General features: G+C 42.6%; 1 protein-coding gene across 9 annotated transcripts in view; it reads right to left on the bottom strand.

Moving 5' to 3' along the window:
* The window catches only part of Chd7 (chromodomain helicase DNA binding protein 7), a 181,525-nt gene that overhangs the window by 148,196 nt on the left and 26,678 nt on the right, over window positions 1–6,651 (bottom strand). The gene's annotated exons all lie outside the window — the stretch shown is intronic.

Genomic DNA, 6,651 nt, shown 5'->3' on the forward strand with positions numbered 1-6,651 from the left:
GGGGGGGCAGCATGGAAATGAAAGCTATAGGAAAATTGAGGACATGTATTCTGACATCTACAATTTCTTTTGGGGAACCTTCCCTATTTATGAACAGAAGATATAAAGATGACTGGTACTAGAAGAATAATTTCTTCCGGAATGAAGTTCATTTTTGTAATGATTCCAAGAGCCATCACAACCAACACTGCAGATAAAAATCACCATGTTAAGGCCAGGTATTAGTGAATACTTTTAATCTCGGCACTAGGGAGATAGAAGTAGGTGGATCTCTGTGAGTTTAAGATAAGCCTGGTCTATAAAGCGAGTCTAGGACCGCCAAGGCTACAAAGAGAATCCCTGTCTCAAAAACACAAACAGCCAGGCAGTGGTGGCGCACGCCTTTAATCCCTGTGCTTGGGAGGCAGAGGCAGGCAGATTTCTGAGTTCGAGGCCAGCCTGGTCTACAGAGTGAGTTTCAGGACAGCCACGGCTACACAGAGAAACCCTATCTGGAAAAAACAAGCAAACAAACAAACAAACAAACAAAAACAAAAAACAAACAAGCAAAAAAAACCCACAAACACACAAACCATGATGTCAAATAAAATAAGCTACACAGAGATAGTACTGTATGTTTTTCTCTTAAATGCAGATTCTAGATTTAAAATTATATGGATATGCAAACATATATATAGCATTTATTTATATGTGTGTACATTTAAGTCATGAAGCTAGAAAGCAGATCATGAGAGAAGAGGAAGCCCTTTTGAGGGAATGGGGTAATATATACATAAGAAAACAGAAGAGAAGATATTATCTGCGGGAAGGAAGGGAAATCAGTCAGAAGGAGGCAGAGGGAACAGAAGTAAGGGACGGGAACAGTTGGGAACAAAGTACAATGATGTGCGAAATGCCATATGAAACCCATTACTATATACTAAACTAACAATTTTTTTTTTAAAAAAATATGATGAAACTGTACTGGAAAAATATTTCTCCCAAATAATCAATGTTTGCAGTCACTAAGAACTGCTATTTCAGTGACTATTAGACTTAAGAAAATCAGGAAGGCATCAAGATCCTCAGGAAGCCATATTTGCAAGTGTCTCAAGCACACTACCACCACCAAAGCTTAAGCTTATGAACTCACACAAACTCCTGCTGTAGGACACAGGAACCCCTGCCATAAAACTGTTCTTGTAACCATTGTTTTTATAGCCAGCATGGTGGTGTACCTTCCAGACTGCTACTGAGAAGGCTAAGGTTGAAAGATCATGTTATTATCATTGCTATCATAGATAACAAGAAATTGAAGTTTATATTGTATATATTTAAGGTATTCAACATGATGTTTTGATAAACATAGTTACTGGCTAAATGATTACTATGGTCAAGAGAATAATATAATAATAGCTATCATCTTAGATCTTACCTGTGACAAAAATTATTTGTGTGTCAGAATAGTAATTTATCAATTTCAACAAAGTTAGCACAAACAAATATTCACCTTCCTAAGGCAAAAGTTGCTTATTTTCTTTTAGTACAACTAAGGTTTCCTTTCACAGTAAATACAGTTTCAATTTCTATTTAAAGACTCAGATGCACACAGGATGTATCAGACAGTGGCTAGGTGCGGTGGGTAGAGTCAACGAAGAGTCTTGATGAGCTAAACTACTCAAGAAAGCAAAGACAAAGCAATCACAATACAAAGGAGCAGTGTAGGGACTCTTCCCACTAACTTCCCCTAAGCTTTTTCTTCACTTTCAATTACACCAAACCCCGTGTTGCTGTCTGCTATGGTGATATAAAGATAAATGGAGTAAGTGCTGGCCATTTCTACAGTCATTTTGTCTCCCCCACTTCCTCTAAGCTGAGTTCTAGTCACACACTTAGGATCCTCCTCCTTCCAGACAATCCACTGGTTTATCAACAAGTTCCCCAAAACATCCTGGCTACTTACTAGATTACAAATATTTCAGCAATCAGACCTTTTCCCTTAATAAGATGATCCTAAAATACACTAGGCTGATTTATAACTTAAACAAAAACATAGGTAATAGAACATGGAGCCAAGGTGGTGCCCACCTTTAGTCTCTGCACTTGGGAGCCTGAGGCAGGTGGATCTTTGAGTTCAAGATGAGCCTGGTGTACAGAATGAATTCCAGGATAGCCTGAGCCACACTGAGAAACTCCATCTCAAAAAGCCCAATCAATCAATCAATCAATCAATCAATAAGGTATCATGTTAGAGATTCTACAAAGGAGCAATCCACCATTAGACAGGAGCACCAAGGACCATGACAAGTCTCCATGAAAAGGGAGGTCATTAAAGTATGCACGGGGACACTGAGCCTAAGGACAGGTAGACCTCACATTGCACCTCACATTGATTGAACAGTGTGCAGGAAGTATACCAGGGTGTATGTGCCCTCAACAGCTAGAGAAAGAAGACAGTGTAAGGTAAGGAACTTGCTATCAGTTGGAAAATCCTAAAAAGACTTTGAAGAAAAGTACCATTTGGAACAGAACCTAAGACAAGGAGGTTTTTGATCAGCAAACTCACGTTTGGTAAGTAGTCAAAATAGAACAAGGCAAAAGCAGAGACATGAAAGAGGGAGCAAATATGCAACATAGGGATCATGATTTAAGCCCGATTATGTGTATACTTTGAAAAAAATAGACATGATGGAATCAGGAAGAATAGAAAGCTTGCAGGCCAGGTATAGACAGACCACTTGAGTTTTCCAGAGGGGAAACACACACTGCTGCACAGAAGTGGGAAGAGATGTAATATGGGCCACAGATGGACAGATACAAGAGACTAGAGAACCTTTTTTATCTTTTCATGGCCCAGCAGAAACCAGTGGACACCAATGCTGGGTGGCCAGAGGAATAAAATGTGCCCACTTTACCATATTCCTCAGAAGGATGGTTGCAATAGAGAAGTCTGAACCAGGAAGGGCACTGCATCCCTGGATGGCTGGGAACCCGGCTGCAGGGAAAGCCAGGTATGGTCCCCAGCTCCCAACACTCAGTCAATACACAGCTCACCACACTAACCTCTTCCCTTTTCTTAATATAAAAATACACTCTGTCCAGCCATGCCTGCTTGAATCTCACACACGATGATCACTGCAGGAACCCACCAGTACTTTTAACTGCTACATATGAACACGGGTCAGTGCAGTGCTTGGGCGGGCCAGGCACACATGTGGTTCAAATCTGTATGCACCTGGAACAAATGTGGAGTGGGTTATCTATTAATAGTCATCCTATTCTAGTAATCCTTCCTTCATAATTGTGATTAAAATCCTTCAAAGAAGGCTCTTAGAGAAAGGCAAGATATGAACTATCTTCATTAACCCTGCCTTTTAATCAGTTAGTGAGATGTCCAACACAATAAGAGACACTAAGTTGGAACTGAGCGAATATGTCAGGCAGCAAAGCACATACATTGCAAACTTGACCTGAGCTCAATTTCTTGAACCCATAGTTACCAGTACAGTGGTGCATGCTTGCAATCCCCAAGGTAGTGAGACAAAACCAGACAGAAACACTGGGGTGGGGCTCACTGGCCAGCCAGTGATGCCTACTTGGGGAATTCCTGGCCTGTGAAAATCCCTGCCTCAAAATGAAACCCAGCAGTGTATGTATGATGCCTTGGGAATAACACCCAAGGCCATCACCTGGCCTCCACAAAGGCATGTGTACACACCCACATGTACACAAAGGGGAAGGCCTACCTGACTAAGTTTTTCAGTGATACAAGAGGAATACAGGGGGCTGGCGAGATGGCTCAGTGGGTTAAGAACACTGACTGCTCTTCCCAAGGTCCTGAGTTCAGATCCCAGCAACCACATGGTGGCTCACAACCACCCATAATGAGATCTGACGCCCTCTTCTGGTGTGTCTGAAGACAGCTACAGTGTATTATGCCGAAGCAAGCAGGGCGAAGTGGGGGGGTAGGGGGGGAGCAAGCGGGACCAGAGTGAGCGGGGCCGTAGTGAGTTCAATTCCCAGCAGCCAAATGATGGCTCACGGTCATCTGTACAGCTACAGTGTACTCATACACATAAAATAAATAAATAAATCTTTAAAAAAAAAAAAAGAGGAATACAGTAAGTGGTGATCTTCAAACCTAGCAAGAACAGTGAACTCCACTCAAGAAGGGCTGCTGGCCAAGCACAGCAGTTAACTGGAACTGGAACTACTACCAACACACCCAGCTAGTTATGCTGGGACTGGAAAGAGGGTTTAACAGGTAAGAGAGTTCTTCCCTTGAAAAGCACCAGAATTTGGTTCCCAGCATGTGGACTGGATGACTCACAATTGCCTCTGTGTGTGTGTGTGTGTGTGTGTGTGAGAGAGAGAGAGAGAGAGAGAGAGAGAGAGAGAGAGAGAGAGACTTCGTAAATGATCAGTCTTTTTACTGCAGAGGTTTTTAAAAAGTGTCCCATCAGAGGCGACTGACAACGGTTGAGAGAGAGAGAGAGAGAGAGAGAGAGAGAGAGAGAGAGAGACTTTGTAAATGATCAGTCTTTTTACTGCAGAGGTTTTTAAAAAGTGTCCCATCAGAGGAGACTGACAACGGTTTTGTCCTCTGGAGGTCCATCATCACTTAAACCACATTCTGACTGTCTAATGGTCACTGCCAACTTTTCAAGAAGCTTTGTCACACAATGGGACGAATGGTCAGCTGCTGCTTTGCCTCATCGGCAGTGCTAGCCAGATGCACCCTGGGTACAGGGCTTAATAATACGCATATACATCTATAAAGATGTTTAAATCAAGTTACCCTACAATCGGACAATTCTGAACCATAGGAGGCCACCAAATAGAAATCCTGGGCTTGGTAATAAGTTACCTCTTTTAAAGCTGGGAGCCAGTGAGGTCCCACAGACACCCCACACCCCACCTCCTGACACAAATATTATGATCTATAGCCATTGCTCTTAGATGTCCACCAGAACTTGGTGGTAAGATCCTATTACTGAAGACACCACATACTTCAGTCAGAGAACATGAAAAACTCAAGCTGGCACTGACCAGGAGGAATCCTCCCTACGGCTAGATTTCCTAGGGCTGCAGGTGTTGTGTGTGCTCAGGGGAAGGCAGGTGGGGGTAGAGTAGGCATCAGTCTGACTCAACTGCCAACACTGCGATGTCACAACCACAGAACCGGCAAGGTATGCACACTGGTACAACAGAGGCACAAATGTTACTGGAGTAACCACCCACTTTCTGCTGATATTTAAAGCCTGTTCCACAAGGCGACAGCCACACCTGCTACCATTATCGAAGCTAACAACTTAGAGAGGTGGCAGGCCCAGGGAACAACCTACTATTGTTATTCTGCTAAATCAGCAGTTCTCAACTTCTGTGTTGTAACCCATTTGGGGGTCACCTAAGACCATCTGCAAATCAGATATTTATATTATGATTCATAACAATCGTAACAAAAGCATTTTTATGATTGGGGTCACCACAACATAAGGAACTGCATCAAAGGGTTGTCACCTTAGAAGGCTGAAAACCACTGTGGTAACTGGATATAATATTAAACTGTTACAGAGTTATCCTTACACACACAGATTAATGCATGTCTCAGTATTTACCAGAGAAGCTTCCCCTTTTTTGTAGAAGATGGGTATTAACAGAGACACACTACTAGTCAACATGCAGAGAATAAGAGTCCAGCCCCAAGCGGGATATCTGCATCATACTCCCGTCTCCCAAAGCTCAGGAATCGGAACAGAGGATAGGAAGATTGTAAGAGTCAGAAGTGATGGATGGCCACAACAGAACAGTTCCAAGACCCAGTAGGGCAGATGCAGACATTAACTCACTCCACTCCAGTTACGTCGGCATGCACAAACAAGATTAGGCCAGACAAAAAACCTTAGCATGGCAGGAAGGGAGGAGACCCCAAAGCCCCAGCCCAGCTGAGGAGCTGGCATCAACAGCTGCTGGGGGAAGGAGGCTGTCATGCTCTAAGAGAGGGTCCTATGCCCTGGCACACACTGGCAGCACTAAGTGAATTCGACGGGTTTAAAAGCAAAATGAAGGGGGAAGGGTTGCATGGGCATATTTGGAAATGAGGGTGGGCTTGACCAAAAGACATTATATACGTTTTCTTTTGAGATATGTGTTATGTGTGTGCAAATATACATATGTGTATTATGTACATATATACATATGAAATTTTCATAAATAAAAAATAAATTCTTAACACAAACAGTAAACTACAGCAGGTCATGATACTGGAGTATTATGCAGCCATTCTTTTTATGTCAAATATACGCTGAAAGTGCCAATGGTGCTTAGTAAACAGGGTTACTGGCAGGTTTCATTGTATAATTAGACTAATCATGTTTCTATTTTTTAAAAAATGAAGAAAAATTAAGAAATTAAGAGAGCCAGGTAGTGGTGGCACCACTCCTTTAATCCCAGCATTTGGGAAACAGAGGCAGGTAGATTTCTGAGTTCAAGGTCAGCCTAGTCTACAGAATGAGTTTCAGGACAGACAGGGCTACACAGAGAAACCCTGTCTCGAAAACCCAAAACCCAAAAACAAAACAAAACAAAACAGGAAAAAATTAAGAGAAAGAGGGAAAGAGATGGGACGGGAAGGAAGAGGAAAGGAGGGGAGGGGAGGGCAAGGGAGAAAGG

The sequence above is a fragment of the Mastomys coucha genome, unplaced genomic scaffold (genome assembly GCF_008632895.1).
Source record: "Mastomys coucha isolate ucsf_1 unplaced genomic scaffold, UCSF_Mcou_1 pScaffold14, whole genome shotgun sequence".
Lineage (NCBI taxonomy): Eukaryota > Metazoa > Chordata > Mammalia > Rodentia > Muridae > Mastomys > Mastomys coucha.